The sequence below is a fragment of the Vulpes lagopus genome, chromosome 12 (assembly GCF_018345385.1).
Source record: "Vulpes lagopus strain Blue_001 chromosome 12, ASM1834538v1, whole genome shotgun sequence".
NCBI lineage: Eukaryota > Metazoa > Chordata > Mammalia > Carnivora > Canidae > Vulpes > Vulpes lagopus.
The window spans coordinates 22,624,365-22,644,155 of NC_054835.1; the positions used below are offsets into that span (position 1 = coordinate 22,624,365).

General features: G+C 49.4%; 1 long non-coding RNA gene across 3 annotated transcripts in view; it reads right to left on the minus strand.

Moving 5' to 3' along the window:
• The window catches only part of LOC121473962, a 38,904-nt gene extending 19,722 nt beyond the window's left edge, over positions 1 to 19,182 (minus strand). For all 3 annotated transcript variants that reach the window (XR_005983268.1, XR_005983267.1, XR_005983266.1), the window contains exons 1-2: positions 19,059 to 19,182; positions 18,745 to 18,861 (exon numbers count right to left, since the gene is read on the minus strand). This is a non-coding gene — a long non-coding RNA (uncharacterized LOC121473962). The remainder of the gene's footprint in view (positions 1 to 18,744; positions 18,862 to 19,058) is intronic.
• Positions 19,183 to 19,791: the final 609 nt, after the last annotated feature.

Genomic DNA, 19,791 nt, shown 5'->3' on the forward strand with positions numbered 1-19,791 from the left:
CCTCTGCTATGGAAACAGGAAGGAGTTGCACTAGTCCCGCAGGTCAAAGCAATTACCAGGTGATCTAAGAGCGCAAGGGCAGGAGTGGGTGATGGTAATGGCTACAGCTGGGGATGGGGAAGCCCAAAGGTGATGGACGCAGCCCATCCCATGGTACACTATGTGGAGTGTCCATGTCTCTAGAACGGTGGTGGCAAAGGATGGAATTAAGGTGGATGGGGGGGCACCTGGGGTCAGGGTTTGGCACCTGCCTTAGGCCCTAGGTGTGATCCTGGAGACCCGGGATCTAGTCCCACATTGGGTTCCCTGTATGGAGCCTGCTTCTCCCTCTGCCTGTATCTCTGCCTCTGTGTGTGTGTTGTGTGTGTGTGTGTGTGTGTGTGTGTGTGTGTCTTTCATGAATGGATAAATAAAAACTTTAAAAAAAAAAGGTGGATGGGGGCCTGAGCATGGTGTGCATGTGCATGGGTGCACGCACCGACCCACACGTGTGCACACACACATATTCATAGGCAGAATCAAAGTGTCGTGATCCCTAGGACAGGTATGCATATTCCCCCACAGCAAGATAAAAATCACACACCCTGAACCATGCTGGTAAACAGACACACAGAAGCATGTTGACTCCCAAATGTGTACACTCAGAGAAGTAAACATTCACCTGGAGATGTGCTTACACAGGTACACATGCTGAGAACATTTGCTCTTCAGTAGCTCCTCTTAGCAACCAACCTGAGGCTGCCCATATCTCTGGATTCTGCACTAACTGCCTCCCTGACCTCCTGGCCTCTAGCCTTGGCCTTCACCCAGGAGCCACATGATTCTGATCCTGACCCTCTCCTACATGGAAGTTTCAATGGCACCTCGTTGCCTCCAGCATTCATTAAGAACTCAGACCTGGCATTCAAAGCCCTGGGAAATTGGGTTCTTCCATCTATCTGGCTGTCTCTCCCCATTCCCCCATCCTCCCATCCTCTCACCATCCCTGCAGTGTTTCTCCTCCAGGCCAATCCAATCCTCCTCCGTGTTACCAAGATCACTACTTCACTAACACCTTCAGAGATGTCCCAGATAGAGGAGGTTACTGGTTCTGAGCAAACCCATCTCATTGTCTGTCCTCTTTTGGGGCACTTGGCTGTGTCCAGTTTGCATGAGAGAGACTGGGGACGTGCCTCGCCTTGCCCACTGCACAGTAGGCTCCCCACAGCTCATTTCCTGTCTGTCTGAGATTCCGGTACACACTAGGACCTCTGGAAGGGTATGTAGGGCAGGTGAGTTAGACTACTGCACCCTCTCATCTCTTCCTGCCTTGGCTTCCTTCTTCTCTCTTATTTTTGATGGGTCTGGCTCTCTCTGTTAGAGAAGGTTCCCTGGAAGTGAAAGGCCTCCTCCCCCTCATGCTGGAAGGATTTGGGAAGGCCTATCAGTCACCCCACTGCCTGGGAGCAATCCCCAGACTAAAGAGAGCCTGTGGGGTTACTAAGTCCTTCCCTTCTGTGTGCAAGCACAGGGTTGGTCACTAGCAGATCTCAGAGACAAATACAGATTGTCCTACTACACTCCTCAAATCTTTCAGGAATCTCTGGGGAACTTTGATCTTGGAATATCCTTCCTCGGGCAGCCTGGGTGGCTCAGCGGTTTAGCGCCGGTTTCGGCCCAGGTCGTGGTCCTGGAGTCCTGGGATCAAGTCCCGCGTCGGGCTCCCTGCATGGAGCCTGCTTCTCCCTCTGTCTGTGTCTCTGCCTCTCTCTCTCTGTATCTCTCATGAATAAATAAATGAAATTAAAAAAAAAAAAAAGGAATATCCTTCCTCATGCTTGACTTCAGAAGATAGAGAATTGTAGCGTTTAGAGAGACTTTAGCCGATCTCTTATCTTACCCGGAGTCGTGCCCTCCTCCCAAGCTATGCCAGCCCCTGGAATGTCTCCAAGGTTGGGGAGCTCATTCCTTACAAGTTCTCCTTGACTCCTATGACACATCACTGACCCAGCTCAACCCTCAGAGGCCACAGCAATCTCCAACGTCTTCCAAGACTGGCCTGAATATCACAAGCAAATGGCACAGCCCTGTTTGTTCACTCAACCATTCTCCACAACATGGATTCCATGCCCTTGCCCTTCCCTGAATGCCTATCCATTTGCCATACCTTTCTAAATCCAGTGGATGAAATTAGCCCTGCTACCAGGGCCAGTCTTCCCCCCTACCTGTGACTCAGCACTACCTAAGGCTCTCAGCCCTCCCTGCTGGCTCTTGTCTGAACCCTCCCACCTGACTTATTTCCATGGTTCTTTGCTCCATTCCCAAGGCACCCAAGAACTCCTGGCAGGGAGGTGTCTCTTACCCCCAGGGACAAAAGCTCTGGGTTTGGACTAAGGTAGACCAGGACTCAACCACATGTTCAGCTGCTGATTCTATATGAGCTGAGGCAGAGAGCCACACTCCTCTGAGCTCCTCTTCCTTCTGAAATGAGGAAAGTCACCCCTTCCTTGCTGAGTGCTATGGGGATTGAATGGAGTAGTAGACCTAAAGCCCCCAAGATAGTGCCTCACCCAGAAGCTCATTAAACATCACCCCCATCCGAGCCGTCCCACTGGGGAGCCCAGCGATGCCAGCCCCCTTCCAATCCTGGGTGGAATGAATTCAGCAAGCATCTGTGCAACCCTCTATCAAGGGCTCTGCTAAAAGCAAGATTCATAATGTCTAATGTGTTTCTTTCAACTACTAATTTAATAATTCTGCTAAAAAATGAGCTCATTTGGCCCTCAATTTGCTTCCCAGAGGCCTAACTCCTATTGCTCATGACTTCATTAACTCCCAGACATACACATTCTCCCCGCTACCCCTTGTTTTTAAGGAAGCAAGACTGCATTTGTTCAATTGTAATAGTTCTGGCTTCTCTTCCCTGCCCCTCCTTGCAATGCCTCTCCTTGGGAAGATCACGGCAGGAAGGCTCTCCTCTGCCTTCTGGTTCTTCTTTCCTTTCCTCATCGGCTGAGAAAATGAGCTTGAGCCCATTGGACCATGATCTCAAGACCCAGGAGGACCAGTGGGTTCTGGTTACAAGAGCTCAGCTGAGTGTGACGATGAGCTTTCATCACAAACTGTGTTCTTGCAATAGCGCAATATGATGCACAGTTGTGAGTTTCATGGGACTGAAGATACCATACACTAGATGGCCAACTATATGTCAGGGATGCTCTAGGGCAGCGCAATTGTTTTGTTTTGATTTTTGAGGGATTTGACTTTTACTCCTAAAAGGTACCTTGTACCATGTTTTCCATCACCTTCTTAGCTCCAGCCTCACTAGCAACAGAATTTTAACCTTGTGTCCATGAATCCCGAAGGGATTGATGGCTGGGATTCAAGGGTGCACCAGTCCTCATGAAACCGAATGCCAAATGTTCTGTATATGTGCATGGATTCAAAGCTTTTTATCAGATTCCCAAAGGTATCTCTAGTCCATAAAAAGATTAAGAGCCAATGCTATAGACCAGGGGTAGGCCAACTTTTCTGTAAAGTTCCAGATCTTTGAGGAAGATATGATCCCAACTACTCAACTCTGCTGCTATAGTGCAAAAATGGCCATGAGGAATATGTCTACAAATGGACATAATTGTATTCCAATAAAACTTTATTCACACAAACAGGCATCTGGTAGGATTCAGTCCACAGAGCGCAGTTTGTTGAGCCTTATTATTGAAGGATTTCTAGTTTTGAGGAGGAGATTATGCTAGGTGCCCCTTCAGATGCTCTCCAATTCATTCATTCATTCACACATTCATTCACTCAATTTATTATCTAAATGTATACTAAGGCCCTGCTGTGTGCTAGGCCTCATGCTCAGTACAGAGAAAGGAATAAGACACCATCACTTCCCTCAAATATTCCATAGCCTAGTAGGAGAGATCTGTACAGAGACAACTGTCATTTTGTATGATAAGGACCATGAGGCAAATTTGTACAAAAGACAGTAGTGACAAAAAAGAAACCCCACAGGGAATAAGGGAGAGGCCTAGACAGGTGCTGACAGACTAGGAGACACCTGAGGCATGATCATAAGGAGGAGGAATTTTCCAAGTAAGTGACTGGGAGGGCATCCGGGGAGAGGACCACAGCAAATGCAAAGGCACTGAGGTATGAACTGTGTTTGGAAGTGTAAGGCACACAGCCTAGAACTAGAGTGTGGGGTGCAGGTGGGTGTCAGAGGGAAGGGGAAGGTAGAGGAAAAGACAGGGTGATAGCCTTTCAAGACAAGCAAAGGACTTTAGGTTCATACTGCAGATAGCAAGCACAAGTGCAATTTGTCCCCTCATCTCCCTTCTTCTGACATTGTTATATTTGGTACTAATTCAAGTTTTAATACTCCATGACTTTGATTTTCCCAGTTCAAGCCAAAGTACACAAAGTTGGATCTGGTGATGGAGGGATTGATTACCCTCCAAATGATTGAAAGACAAATCCATTTTGTCTAAATCAAGGAGTCCAGTAATCTCAATCTTCTCCTACCCAATCACAACCCATTCCCCGCCCAGTCACTTTCTTTCTTTATTTTGGTCTTTGTACTGATTGGATTAGGAGCTCAGAACAAGGATAGCACAAAGTCACCAGGAAAATGTCTGTAAAAATATAATCAAAATGAAACATTCCCATTTGTACAGCACATTACTAAGACAATATTCATGTACTTTTAAGACTTAAGAGGGAGCCCTTCGTTCTCCCCCAGGAATGGCTCCATTTACAGAGGTTTCTAATCTTTGAGGGCTATGGGTAAAGGCAGAGGCAGGAACCAGAGAACATGCACTTACATTGACCTCTGACTTCATATGGGAAGCCCCAGCCTTGAGGCAACAGAAGTGAATGCAGCAACCACCCAGTGCCACCATAGACCATGCTAACTCTTCTTTCCTTCACTGGTCACTTTCTACCTTGGATCTGGGATTTTTTTAAAGATTTTATTTATTTATTCATGAGAGACACACAGAGAGAGGCAGAGACAGACAGAGGGAGAAGCAGGCTCCATGCAGGGAGCCGGATGAAGGACTCGATCCCAGGACCCTGGGATCATGCCCTGAGTCGAAGGCAGGTGCTCAACCCCTGAGCCACCCAGGCATCCCAGGATCTGGGATTTTAAATCCTTATGCTATTTGTAAAGTAAAACAGTAAATCCCTTACTGTTTCCTATATAGTTGTTGGCTCCACAACGGTAGGGACTGTCATAGAGCATGGGATGTTGGCAACGTCTTTGGTTCTTTTATTGGTAAAGAAACCAAAACACAGAGGGGATGATTGATGTGCCCAGGGTCACCCAGCAGGATAGGATGGTCACAGGGTCAGAACTGGAATTAAGATCATTTGCCCTGGAAAGAAAGACTTCCTGCCTTGTGCCTTAGTTTACCCTCAACATAATAAGAGAACAGCCAAGGATGCAGGAAGAAGCCATTTTCTCCCTGTCAATCCAAGGCCTGAGCAGCAGGGGCTATGCAGAGTGGGACAAATCTAAGAGTTTGGGGAGAGAGATAGTCATTTTCAAGGGAAAAGACACCCTCGATGTCACTAATGAGAAGCAAAATGAGGAAGAGGTCTTGGCCCATGAAAACCATTCCCTTAGCTCCAAGCAGGCTCCCCTCTGGGCTACCACCCCTTCACTCCACACCATCCCCTGGAAAAGACCTCTCCTCCCACCTGAGACAGGCTTGACCCATCCCCTACAGGTGTCTGGGCAACTAGGGGGGAGTGTCTCTTCAAAGACCTTCAGGTCCTGAGAGGAGTCCTCTGTGCATGTAAATCCAGGAGTGGAAGAAGGAAGAGGGGGCAGAGGGCCAGCCTGGGGTATGGAACCCCTCACACCCATTGTCCTCTTTGTGGTAGCCACAGCACCCCAGCCTGCTACCCCGTTTGGCTCCTCCCACCTCCTGTTCAAACAGGGGTAAAGTTATGTGGCAAGGTGACCCTCTCCCCAGTTCCGAGGTAGATGGGGAGGCTGGAGACTAAGCAATTAACACGCAGTCAGGAGTAGAGGTGCCCAGGGAAATTTCCCGCAGAAGCCAGCCTGGCAGATGAGGAGGCTCAGCAGGGGCGAGGCAGCGAGTGGGGGCAAGGCAGGGAAAGCCACAGGCAGCCGCCTCTGCATATTGCCCACTTCTTCTCTGGAAAGAAGCCACTCTGGTGAGGGTAGTGGGGCCAGGGAGAAGAAAGGTGTGGTGTCCTGGACAAAGGGGTCCCCCCCAGGGGCACTGGAGCTCCGGCTTGGCGAGAGGGCTTTCCGGTCTGTGGCCTTCCCTGGGGAGGAGCAGCCGCTGGAGTCCCTGAACTCCCAGCTTGGGAGTCCGTCTCCCAATGGCCAGGAGCTGGCTCTGAGCAGCTCTTGGTGCTCTGAAGTCACAGCACACACCCACTACGGCAACGACAAACACGCATCCCATATGGCAGCACACATGATGCATAGCGCTGCAGCAGGCACACACACCACACACACATACCACACACAGAGGAGTTCTACTACAGCCCAAGCTTCCCCAGGCCCCCTCCCACACGTCTGTCCCCAAGAGGAATCCCGGTCCTGGAGCCACCTTCTCAGAGGGGACTCTCCACTCCTCAGCCTCCCTGCTGCATGACTCATTCTCAGAAGACAAGATGGGGTGGCTCTGAGCCTCACTCCAAGCACAGGGCCAGGTGTCAGGAGACACAGGTCCCTGGCCTGATCTGCAGCTCTCTGACTGGGAGACAGTGGTAGAGTGTGGGAGTGAGGTCAAGTCACCATGTCTCTAGGCCACAGTTTCCTCCTCCGTCCAATGGGATCATAGGAAGATTAAGAAAGAATAGCACCTACTTGTGGGATTGGGATGAGGTCTAATGAAAGCACTTTGTGAGGTGAGTGATCCCCAGACCTGGGAGCAGAGCCTCCCCCTCAGGCATGAGCAGACAGACATCCCAGTGCCCTCTGCTGGAACCCCATCAGCCACCCAGGTCTGGTCTGATTCCAATTCACCTCAAGGCAAAACCCTCATCCACAAAGTCCCTCTCATTCCAGCTTTGACTTCTATTCCTAACACATCTAACATTCATTCATCCATTCAAGAGTTAGGGAATCCTGAATGCAAGGTGCTGTGTATGATACTACGACTCGACACCCAGGACCAATGTATGGGGTTTGCCCCCAAACCATCATGCAATTTTCCAACACCAGCTAGGTATCTTAAACTCAACTCAATTCTAACACTATTTACCTGGAGATAGCATCAGCGCCTACCCCCTCTCCCGTGAAGGGCTTAGCCCTACAAAACTACCTCCTCCACTTCCTCACCCCTGCCCCACAGGTGTCACCTGTCCTTTGAACTGACCAGCTATAGATTGGAGGTTCCAAGGATCCCCCTCCTTGGGTTTGATTAATTCATTGGAGCAGCTCATAGATCTCAGAGAAACATTTTGCTTGCTGGATTACTGGTTTATTTTGAAAGAATACAACCCTGGAACAGCCAGATGGAAGAGATGCACAGGACCAGGTCCACAGAAAGGGAGAACTTCCATGCTCTCAGAGCATAACATTCTCCCTGGATCGCCACATGTTCACCAACCTGGAAGCTCTCAGAGTCCACTTTTTTGGTTTTTATGGAAATTTCAATACATGAGCATGGTTGGTTAAATCATTGGCCATTGGCAATAGTGTTCAATCTCCAGCATCTCTCCTCCCCTCTCTCCGAAAGTTGGGGAGGGACTCAAAGCTCCAACCTTCTAATCACAGGGTTGGCTCTCCTGGTAACCAGCCCACTCCTTAAAATGAGTTAGAGGCTTTCCCAAAAGTTGCCTCATTAACATAAAAAGGACACCTTTTCACTCTAATCACTTAGGAAATTCTGAGAATTTTAGGAAATCTCTGTGTCAGAAATGGGACAAAGACTAAATATATATTTCTTAGTATAAATCACAATGTCACAAATTTTAAAATGGGCAGAGACTGCTCTTTGCTCTCAAGCAGCTCCTGGACCAACTCAGCATTCTCAGTCCTGGTTATCTGATAGTATCCAGGCCTGGGAGGCTTTTAAAACGCTGGCGCCTGGGCTCCATCTCCTGAGATTCAGAGTCAATTGATCTGAAATGGGGTCCAGGGAACCCAATTTTTAAAAAGCGCCCCCCCCAGGTGATTCTAAGGCACAGTTATTGCTGAGACCCACCCATCTGGTGGAAAAGTAGCCCCACACCAAAAGACAGAATGGGACATTTTTACAATAGATGCACACACAATAATAAGAGCTAAATGGCTAAACTGAGCCCGTGTGTGTGTGTGTGTGTGTGTGTGCTTGATCAGCACTGTGCTAGTCCTATGTGAGCATATTTGATCTTCCCCCAAACTCAGGAAGGCATGCTCCAAGCACCCATTTTATAGAAGAATAAATAAATCTCAAGATATCAGTCAGTAACTTTCTCAGGGCAAGACTTCTCCAAAAAGGCGTCATTTGTGTTGACATTTGAAAGAAGGTAGAATTTTGCCCAAGACAGAGAAACAGGTGTTCTCAGCTGTGTCTGGCCATTAGAATCCATGACTCTTCAGGCTCTTCAGGTGAGCAGAAGCATGGGCTAGGGGTGCAGAGGCACTGCTGATGGGAACAGGGACACCCGAAGGGGACAAGTGAGAACTCAGATCACAGAGTCTGATGGAGGCTGCATTATGGGAAGAGAAAATTTTAGGACAAATCAAAGGTAGAACTATTGTCCTTGGCAGGTAGCAGTTCCTGGCCCCTTGTCATTATCCCCAGTGGTGGCAGGGATGAAAACAGAATGTCGAGATAGAGTCAGAGATGCTAGACCCTGCAGGAGTTTGTGGGGAGGAAGTTGAAATTATATCCTTAACTTTTTTGCAGCGGTGAAATGAAAACCAACCACATACTCTGTTCAGATGTAACAAAGTATGGAAGGGAGAGCATTGAACTGGGGGTCAGATGCCAAGTTCCAGACATTTTGCTCTCCTTGCCTGGTATGGGTCATCCATCAAAGGAGGGCAGGGATGGTTGTGTCTCAGGGTTTTCAAAGAGGGTGCTGGAGATCCAATGTCTCCAAGGGATGCTGGCATGGAAAGAGTAAGTGGGGGTCTCCAGACCTCACCCCATTCCACACAGGGCATTTCTACTTTTCCCTGTTTTACATATGGGCTGCCATGGAAATATTCATCAAACGACAGTTTCTGCAGCTCAAACAGTGTGAAAATGTAGCCTTGACTTCTAGTTAAAGACAGCTGTGTCATATTTCTTTCCTCAGGCCTCTTAAAATAATAGCAAACCCCAGGGGCTCAGGTAGCAGCCACACAGAGGTGAGAGTGACCATTGGAACTGGAAATGGGGGGATTACATGGAAATCTAAACAGAAATCATTGAGAAGGCTCCATAAGTCATAGAACTTCTCACTGCTACCCACTTTATAGGGGGAAAAAAAGTGTTATGAATACAAAAGAATAGTTTAAAATGCCAACATGATGTCCAACTTTAAGAGCAGGATACCAACCCACACCCCTCCCCCCCCACCCCAGGACTCCACACTGAAGTCCACCTTTCCACAAAATTCAACACTAAACTGCCAATCAGCTTCTCAGTATCACACATGTATTTGAGGAGAGATCCTACTATGGACAACTGGTAACTAAGGTTTCCTGCCGGGTGCTAGGAATGGATGTTTCCAGGTGCTTCAAATGTGGTGACTCTTCTAATGCTCCCAATAATTCTTGAGGTAAGCTACTATTTCTGTTCTCATTTTACAGATAAGGACTCTGAGGAAAAAAGAAGCCAAGCCCAAGAATAGTCATCTAGTTAATAAGCCATGGACTTGAGCTATGGGCCTAAGGGGTCACCCCCAAGTCTATGTTTTAGAACACCATGCTGTGAGCTCTTATCACTAAGATAGAAATCAAGCAGAACAAAGGCAGGTGTATGACCCAGGGGGGAAAAGAAATGATGTAAAGAATTATAAACTCTTTTCTGAATGTAAAAACCTTACATTTAGAATATTAATTAGAATATTCTAATTAAGATAGAATGTATATTGCATTCATAAAATAGGAATAGAATACTACGAAAAAGGAAAAATTTGAAAACAGGAAAGAGCTCTAGAAAATAAAAAATGTGGGGTGCCATATGGCTCAATCAGTTAAGCATCTGCCTTTGGCTCAAGTCATAATCTCAGGGTCCTAGGATGGAGCCCTGCTCGGCAGAGAATCTACTGCTCCCTCTCCCTCTGCTACTCCCCTTGCTTGTGCTCTCTTTCTTTCTGTCTCAAATAAATAAAAAAATCTTTAATTAAAAAAATGAGAAAGAAGAAAGAAAGAAAGAAAGAAAGAAAGAAGAAAGAAAGAAAGAAAGAAAGAAAGAAAGAAAGAAAGAAAGAAAGAAAGAAAGAAAGGGACTCCTGGGTGGTTCAGTGGTTGGACGTCTGCCTTCAGCTCAGGATGTGATCACGTGATCTGGGGGCCTGGGATCAAGTCCTTCATCCGGCTCCCTGCAGGGGAGCCAGCTTCTCCCTCTGCCTATGTCTCTGCCTCTCTCTCTGTATCTCTCATGAATAAATAAATACAATATTTAAAAAGAAAGAAAGAAAATGTAAAATGTGACATAAAACACACAACATGTGTGTTATAAGACAGTGTCCACCAAATGTAGAAAGTAGGTGAGTGTGGCATAGATGCATAGATGCACTGAAAAAGTATATATACAATTTAAAGAAGTGTGGCAGACTGCATTGATTGCCCTGATTCTTTGCTCATTCCAGTATCCAAACCTTTTGTCATGTGATTTGGCAATTCACTCCACTAAAGGGGTCTCTTGACTTGGGGTGCTGTCATCTGATTCGCTTTGGGCCATTAGTGGCCACAGGTGTGACCAAAGGCTTGAAAGCTCTTATGGAATTGGGCTCTTGCTTCTTTACCATCACCAGGCCAATGACATGTCTGGACTAGCCCACTGGCCCCACAATGAGAGTGAGACACATGTAGAGCAGAGCTAACCTCCACCAACCAACCCCATCTTAGATCAGCCCCCAGTAACCTACTTCCAGGTGTATGGGGAGCCCAGGCAACACTGCCACTCAACCAAGTTCAGTCTAAATTGGTGATGCTCCACTATAGATCCGTGAGAGTAAGTACTTTTGTTTTAAGCCATCAAGTTTGGGGTTGGTTTGTTATGTAACATTATTGCAGCCAAGGTTAACTCAAACTGGTTGCCACCCAGGAGCTGGCACCCAGCTAACAGAGAAAAAGGAAGGAAAGGAATTATCAAAGAAATAATTCGAGTATATTTCCCAGGGCTTAAAAACCTCCAGATCAAAGTCCCTACCAAGTACCCAGAACAATACATAGAACCACCCCAAGGCATCCTGTTGTAAAATGTCAGAACCTATGGACAAAGAGATGATCCTAAGACCTCTGGGGGAGGAGGGGACAGGTTTCATAGAAAGGAACATGAGTCAGGATGGCTGTGAGGCTTCTCAAGAGCAACACTGCATACTAGGTAACAGTAAAGCAGTACCTTTTAAATTCTTGGGAGAAATTGTTTTCCATAAAGAATTCTATACCTAGACACACAATTAAGATAGAAGTTGAAAATAAATATTTTTTTTTAGATATGGAAGGATTCAAAAAATTCACTTGGCACACTTTTTTACATAGTAAGCTACCAGATGATGTACTCTGGCCAATTTGGGAGGTGAATCTGAACTACAGAATCCAGGAAGACAGGAGATTCAGCAGAGGAGACTGGAAGAGGAAATTCGCAGGATAACAACTTTGCGGCAGGTCTACAGAGTAATAGGTCAGACTGGTCCAAGGAATTCAGGGCTCCAGGAGGGAAGAACCCAGGGAAACAGGAGGGATTGAAAGAGGAGTTGATATAAGGCAATGTTTGTGAACAAATGCTGATAATAATGCTATGGCAGATCTGATGCGCCATTTGGAAAAACATTTTAAAAATCAACATAATTGAAAATATGAGGTGCTTGTTACCTCTGGGTATATTTTTCCAGGTGGTTAATACTAGATGTCAATGGTAGACAATAAGAGTTTATTTCTCACTCACATGTGATCCCATACAAGCCAGCCAGTCCTCCCTTTGGAGGACCCCATGGAACCCAGAGCCTGCAGGGTCTCCTCACAAGGGAAGCCAGAGCTGGAAGAGGCAGACAGCCTCTTCACTGCCTTGGCTCAAAGGGAGAACTCTAGCCCATGACCCCTACCTAACTGGAACAGAAACAGAGAAATGGATGGCGCAGACAGGTCATCCTAAGGGCACCAACTTTCTTTGCCACAACAGAACAAAAGTATGAGAAAGAAAATCATAATCCATTGCTTGCATCTCAAGTGAGCCACATTTACATCATCATCATAGTGTTCTAGACTTGACTAAAATGTACAGTATATCTATATAAAGAGAAAGGGACAGAAGTGGGGTGGGTCTCAGAGCGAAATCCTTGCCTACCATAGTGGGAAGTCAATAGATGGTATCTACAACTGATAAAGCAAGAAACAGCATTGTACTCACGTTACTTAAAAATACGAAGGCACACAGCAAACAGAATGCTGAAAGAGCTAAAAATATGCTGTCCCTGTGAAAAGCAAGAGTAGAAGTAGGAAGGGTGGGGAAAGACTGTGCTTTTTTATTATAAGCCTTTTGATATTTAAAAAATTTTTTTGATTTGTAGATGCATTATTTGGACAATTTTTAAGGCAAACCAAAAACAAATGCTAAAAATAAAATCCCCTGCACTTGCTAATCATTAAGGACTGCTCAGTTCTGACCTTCTAAAGTTCTTGAATTCTAAGCATCCAGGGGAGAAGGCTTGTGTCATTGTTGAGATTTGTCTGAATGCAAACTGTCACAGGCCCAGGTCAGAGAAGTCAAAACAGAGAAAAGTCATCATGTCGTTCTGAGCATGTGAGATCCTTGTGAGATCTCGCACTTAAGCCACAGCCAAGGGGATCTGGAATGGCCGAGACCTGATCCTGGCACCAAGGAAGCTTCCGGAGGCCCCAGGAATCCCATCAGTTCTGGCCTCAGCCTCCCTGGGACTCTGGGGAAGAACAGGGCCAGTTATGCCCCACGGCCCCATGGCAGGTACAGTGGGCACCAGCTATAATGAGAAGTGACAGGTACAGTTGCTGGAAAAACATCCCAGCCTAGAGCTCAAGCTGCCCAGAGTGGCTGGAGGCTTCTCAAGCTGTCAGGAGGGTCCCCATACACTTTGATGCCAAAGCCAATCTGGTCTTGAGCATTAGTATCTCATTAGTGCAGGCTGAGGCCAACCTGGGGCCTGGGGCCCAGCCCAGCTTTGGGTGGAGGAGAAACTGAGACCACAAGTGGACAGAGGGGAAGAGGCCAACAGTTGCATCCCGCTCCATAGCCCTGTCTGGCATCAGAGGAAACCCAGCTGAGCCCGCCCTGTCTGGGCAGACATGCCTCTGCCATCCAACCAGAGCACTCTCCCTTATATCACAAGAGAATGAACGGAAGCCCCTAGAGGCCAAGCATCTCACCTAAGCAGTCAGGTCGTTCCTGGCTTCAGACCCTTCAGAGGCTGCAGATGACATCAGCAGTGGTCCTCCAGAGCTCAGCCCCTGCCTCCTGCTCCAGCCTCACTGCTTCCTAGCCCTGGTCCTAGCTCCACTGTCTCTTCCAGGTGAGGTGAACCTAAGCCACACTCACTTCTGGACAAGTAGGATGCCACCTGCTGAGGAGAACCTGAGGCCAAGAAAAGGTTTTGTTTATGTTCCGGGGCGGGTGGGGGGGGGGTCCCCAACCATGCTTGCAAATCCTTCTTTTGGGGATTTATCCCCATCTGTCCCCTGCCAGCAAGAAAAGCAGTCAGGGTGCTCTGGTCCCCAACCCTCATGGGGGGAGGGGGCCTGAGGGCTCACTCCTTGCCTCCATGCAAAATGCACCTGGACCACCCCCCACCAAGTGCCAGTCTCTCTGTTCAGGGGAGGGGCAGGAAGGATGGGTCAGCTCGTGGAAGAGGGAGAGGCTCAAGGGCGCATGACTTCACTGGGCATGGGAGACGGGGGTTCTAAGCCCTGTGACTGGCTGCTTCATTATCCCAGGCCAGTACCTCCTGTCTCTAGCCTCAGTCCCCCTAACAGAGGAGGGCAGGGTGGGCCAGCTGTGACACTCTCTCAGAGCCCTTCCCGCTGCGATAGGCTGGTTCTGGGCTCCCTCTTGGTACCCATTTCCACAGAAACCAAGATGAGTGGAGCTGAAAGGTCACTGGCTCCATCCTCCGTTCCTGGGCAAAGCAGCCCTTGAGAGACTGCAGAAAGCTGCCCAACCGCACAGACTCCAGGAGCCGGGCCGAGGAAATGGGTTTGGGAGACCTTCCATGCAGATGCCTCCCACGGCGCCCCTCCCTGTGGGGAACTTCTCCCAGAAGCAGGCTCCCATAAACAGCGGGAGAGACGCTCCATGCTGAGCACCAGACACCGGATGGATGAGATAATCATAAATCCACAAACTGCAACAAGATAAAATTATCATTATATGAAGTTAAATTATTAATTAGCACCTCCAAAAAAAGACCAGCACCACCTGGTCTTGAATCCTGGAAGCTGTCTTTCTGAAAGCAACAGAAGTATCAAAATAGTTTATCAGTACTCCACCTCGTGGGTGTGCTACCCCCATGTCTGTGGCTGCCAGAAGCCCGATGGCTAAGGGTCCAGCCAGGCAGGCCCAGGGGGACCAGGATGAGCCCGTTTAGATCAGCGACTCAGGGGACCCACTTTTACGGCTGGGGAAACCGAGGCAAAGAACTAAGTAACAGTGCCACAGAAGCTGGATCGGGTCAGACTAAGGAGTTTGTATGCTGCACTGGGAAAGGGTAAGTCCTGAGTCGGCCTGATGCTCTAAGGACTGGGGACACTCACCCACGTAGTAAAATTCAACCGAGTACTTACTCAGCACCTAAAATCCAGAGAAGCCATCATTCCTTGCCTGCGAGGAACACAGTATATGATAGGCTGGACCAGTGGGTCAGCTGTTTATTCTGTCTACCTCACCCCACCTGACATATAGGATTTATCCCTTTTATCACCATCATTGTCCTCATCACCCCCTACCACCACCAACTCCTACAACCCATGTGTGTTCATTAAATCCTGGAACCACTGCAGCTAATGAGGGAGGAGGAGCTTGTAGAAGCACCTTTCTAACCAGGGCATCAATCCTCTCGATGAAATGCCTGGTGAATCGTGGCCCAATGGAACACTCCTGGCAATAAGGAGCTTACTCACTGCTCCATAAATCAGCCCATTGCCTCTCTGGAGAGCAATTTCTCACTCATTCATTTATTCATTCATTCAGGAAGCATTTACCAAGCATCTACTAGGAGCCACCTCAGGCCTCGTTCTTGGAGAAAAGAACTATTTTCTCTTGCTGAGAAAAATACAACCCCGTATCTCTTTCCAGAAAGCTCTCGGGATGATGGGAGAGGCAAACAAGTAACCAAGCCGTGAAAACACAGTGTGGTGTGTAAGTAGATCATGTGAGACACTCCATGCCATGTAAGAGGCATGATCTGGTCCACTCTGCACGACGATCTGTGGGTGGCAGGCACTCTTATCCTCACCTGACAGATGGAACAAATGAGCACAGAGAGGTTAAGGAACTTGCCCAAGGTTATTCAGCTGCGAGGCAGAGGGATCAGCATTTACACGTAGGTTGTCAGACTCCTGAGCCATGTCCCTGGCCCCTTGGACAGAATGTGTCATCCCCTCGCTGATGAACATAGGCCTGGCAGTCCACCCTCAGGCTGGAAGCCTGATAGTAAGCTAAGTGTGTGTCTCTGTGCTTCGGGCTTGGGAGCCTCTCACAGAGGCACACAGCTCCCTGGGGCTCACAACTGGCAGATGACTCTGGATCCAACAGAACTTGGGTTTCGGCTCAGATAGAGATGGGAACAGAGATCTCTCTGTCTTCCTCGTGCACCTTCCACGTGGCCCCAAATGGGACGAACTGCATGGCCCAGACTCTCCTCCGGCCCCAATATCCGCCTTGGCTCCAGCCAAATGAGGCCTGAATAATTCATGGCCAATGCACACGGTCCAGAACAGCTTTCCGGTGGCCAAATTGGAGAGGGAGGTGGAGGCCAGGGCAGCTGGACCTGCGAGGAGGCCGTGGTGGGGTTTTGAGAGCCACTAACAGCCAGGAAGAGTAAACAAGGTTCGATGAATTATTCAGCCAGGCAGCTGCTGATGCAGCCTGGGGGTGGCCATGGCATGACAATGTGCTAAGTCTGACGTCATCACTCACCAGGGGGCAGCCCCAGGGGCCGTACACGGAGCTCGGACCAGAGCCAGAGGGCAAGGGGTAAGAGAGAGAGAGAGAGAGAGAGAGAGAGAGAGAGAGAAGTACAGCCCCGCCCCCCCCAGGAGAGGGGCAGGAGCCAGAACGAGCAGAACCTGAGTCCCAGGCTGGGCCTGCCCAAAAGCCCAAAAGCCCACGGGGAAGGTAAGGCCCAGGGAGAAGGGCGGGGCCTCTGGAGGCTGGTCAAGCTGGCGTCCCGGCAGAACCAAAGCCGTGCAGCCTTGGGGAGACCACTGAACCTCGTCACACCTCAGTTTTCTCAACTGGAAAATGGGAACCAGGAGCTGGCCAGGATAATCACTACACCACAGTCTGAATCCCCCATTCCTGGCCCGGCCCCAAGCCCACTGCTGTGCACACGGTGGATGGCAGGGCCTCTTCCATCCCTCAGGTTGGCAAGGCCAGCTCTCTGGGCCTTCTGGAGTCTTTTCCATCCCTCCCTGTTATCTTTCCACCCCACATCACAGGGCATGCAGGAACTCTGCTGGTGACCCCTGCTGTAAATGTTCACCCAGGAGGAGGTCCAGATGTCTGCAGATCTGGGGCGCCCGGTGGCTCAGTCTTGCTAAGTGGCTGCCTTCGACTCAGGTCATGACCTCAGGGTCCTGGAATGGAGCCCCTTGTAGGGCTCCCTGCTCAAGGGGGAGTCTGCTTCTTCCTCTGCCCCTCCCCACTGCTGGTGCGTTCGAGCTCTCTCTCTCTCTCTCTCTCTCATTCTCTCAAATAAATAAATAAATAAAATCTTAAAAAAGAAGAAGAAGAAGAAGAAGAAGAAGAAGAAGAAGAAGAAGAAGAAGAAGAAGAAGAAGAAGAAGAAGAAGAAGATGTCTACAGATCCTCTGCTGAGCCCCAGGCCAGCAGCACAGGCAAGAGGCTTGGAACTGGGAGGGACCACATTCCTCCACTGATTGCAGTGTGATTTTGCACCTGCCCCTTTCCCTCTCTGGGCCTTAGCTGTGAGACCAGTAGGTCCCTCAGACTCCTGGGGCTCTGACCTCAATGACAGTAGGTCAGTGGAGGGGAAGGCCTGACCGACTGTCCCCTCCAGCTGGGGTTAGCGGTGGTAGAGGCTAAGCTTTCCTGGAATTGGCTGGGTGGGAGTCAGGTCTTCCTTCAGAAGGTTCCAGTTCTCGCTTCTCCTGAGAGTACTGTGCTCTACCCATAAGGGTAAAACAGTAACCACCAGTGGGAACAGAACCTCTCCTTCACAGCACAGGGCTCACAGCCTCACCAAGCAGGATGTTTCCCATGATTCTGACTCCCCAGGTAAGGATGGAGCAGCAGCCACTCAAATAAGCTGGGCGCTTGGTCCAGAGCCACACAGCCATCAGAGAGAGTCCGTCCTGGAATCCCAGACCAGGCCTGCGGGCTCCATCACCCATGAGCATGGCTGGCTTCTAAAGCATAACCACTCATTTAGTCACTGACTTTGCTAGCACCAAATGCCCCCTTTCCTCCCCAGCACAGCTCCAAGCAGGTGGGAGGCTGCCCCAGGACTCAGATCATTCCCCAAACTTGCCTGGGGTCCAGCCCTGGCTCTGGACCACTTACCACCTGCGTGCCCTTGAGGGAGCCTCTTACACTGTCTGAGAGGCAGTTTCCTGAGCTGGAATGTTGGGGTAATGACGCCTCCGTGTGGCTGTGACGGGCTTGCACTTTGTGATCAACCAGGGGCAGCTCAGGACAAAACTGGCGAGAGCAGAGAGGAGGTGGCCTGGGTAAGGAGACAGGGGGCCGGCTGGATGGGAAAAGGGAGGAGGGCCCTCTGGGCAGAAGCCCAGAACAGCTGCCTAAGTGCTCAGTAATACATAAGTGATATTGGCTACCACCTAATGTTTGCACAGTGCCGGCCAGCTGGGGTGGGAGGGGACGTTTATTAGAGACCCAGCCATCTCTTGGTGTCACTCTCATATTGAACCTTATGCCTCCCTAATGAGCTCAGGGTGACAGGCTGACCCTCAGGGCCCAGGGCCTTCCCCGGAGCTGAAGGATGAAGGCCTTGGGGGTGGCTGTCCCCTTGGGTCCTCAGCAATGCTGACTCTTAGGGGCAAATGGCGCAGGCTCAGCAGGGACTGGGGTGCCCCCCATGCCTTTCCAGTCATGGCAAGGACACAGAGGAAAGGTGCGGGGTGCTCCTGTCTGGGCAGTCTGGATGCCTGAATTCCCATCCACTCTCCTTGCAGTGCTCCTGGTCCCCAGGGCCGTCATCTGCCCACCTGTAAAGCAGAAGACCTCGGAGCTAGGGGAACCCTGGTCCTGCCTCCACCAGAGGGAGCGGGTAAACACACACCCCAGGAACTGAGGCTGCCTCAGAAGGGGACGAGCAAAGCCACAAGGGTCCCAGGAGTTCCGCTGCCTCTTCTCAACCATACAGGAGGGTAAATTGAGGCCCTGAGGTCTCAGAAAGAGAATGACTCACCTGAGATCACACAGCAAGGCCTAGGCTCTCCGTGTCGTGCTCTTTCCACACCATCCAGTTCCATCCTGCTGGGGCTTTGGAGACCGGAGGAAAGGGCTCTGCCTCCAGACCTGAAAGCTTAGGATGGGGAAGGTTCCCTGAGCCCCGGGGAGCTAGAACGCATGCGGCCAGGAGAATGCCCACTCACCTACCCGGCTGGCCATGTGGCTTCAAGGGCCCCTGCGTCTCTGGGCTCTTGTGCCCCTGTCTACAGAATTACTGTGCCTCTGTGAGGCATTCCCAGAGCTGCCTTTGAAGGTACTAGAGGCACTCACCGAGAACCCCGTGTTCTAATCTGGACTAGGCTACCAATTCACATGACGCAAGCAGAAAGAAGGGTCCCATTTCCCTGTCCATAAGCAGGCGTGTGTGGTTTCTGAGCTTCCTCTTGTGTCTAAGAGTCTATGGCCAGAAATAGTATGGCGGTTCATTAAAAGATTAAAAATAGAATTACCGTCTGATCCAGTGATTCCACTTCTGGGTAGGGACACGAAAGAATGACGAAGCAGAAACTCGCATAGGTATTTGCATTCTCATGTTACAGCGGCAGCATTGACAACAGCCCAGAGGTCGAAGCAACCCAAATGCCCACTGACAGACGAATGAGCAAACAAAATGTGGTATGTCCATACGATGGTAGAGTATTATTCAACCCTAAAAGGAAGGACATTCTGCCCCATGCTAAACGTGGATGACATGAAGACATGATGCTAAATAAATAAGCCAGACCCACAAGGACAAATACTGTATGATTCCACTTATAGGAAGGACCTGGGTAGTCAAATTCATAAAGACAAAGTAGAATGGTAGTTTCCAGGGAGTGGGGGCCAAGGGAGACACAGAAAGGTTGTTTTTTGTTTTGTTTTGTTTTGTTTTTTTAAAAGATACTTATGTATTCATGAGAGACCCACACAGAGAGAGGCAGAGACACAGGCAGAGAGAGAGGCAGGGGAGCCTGATGTGGAACTCAATCTCAGGACCCCGGGATCATGACCTGAGCCAAAGGCT